Below are 372 nucleotides of genomic sequence, written 5' to 3'. Positions count from 1 at the left end.
TTTTGTTTCAAAACAATTTTACTCTTTTTTTAATTTTTTTCCTTCTTTTTAATATCTCATAAAAGGCTCCAAGTCCTTGAGTTCGATCACTGGTGGCAGCTCGTCGAACTCCACTGCTACTCCGGGCGTATCAATTTTGTCTCCGCACGTGTCTTTCAGTTTCCTGTATGTGTACCTATCGACCACAATGGCCTTCACATTTTCAGAGTACACATCTGTGGGTAACTTTATTCTTATATGCTTGAATTTTAGAATTTTTTTCTCCGTCTCCTTATTTTTTTAATATGTCACAAAATTCCATTTGTTTTTTCCTCTTCTTGGTTTTTTCTTTTCTTCTTCTGCTACTGGTGTATTTCCTTCTTCAACTCCAAA

The sequence above is a fragment of the Octopus bimaculoides genome, chromosome 28 (genome assembly GCF_001194135.2).
Source record: "Octopus bimaculoides isolate UCB-OBI-ISO-001 chromosome 28, ASM119413v2, whole genome shotgun sequence".
NCBI classification, from domain to species: Eukaryota; Metazoa; Mollusca; class Cephalopoda; order Octopoda; family Octopodidae; genus Octopus; species Octopus bimaculoides.
This window is presented reverse-complemented; position numbering follows the sequence as displayed.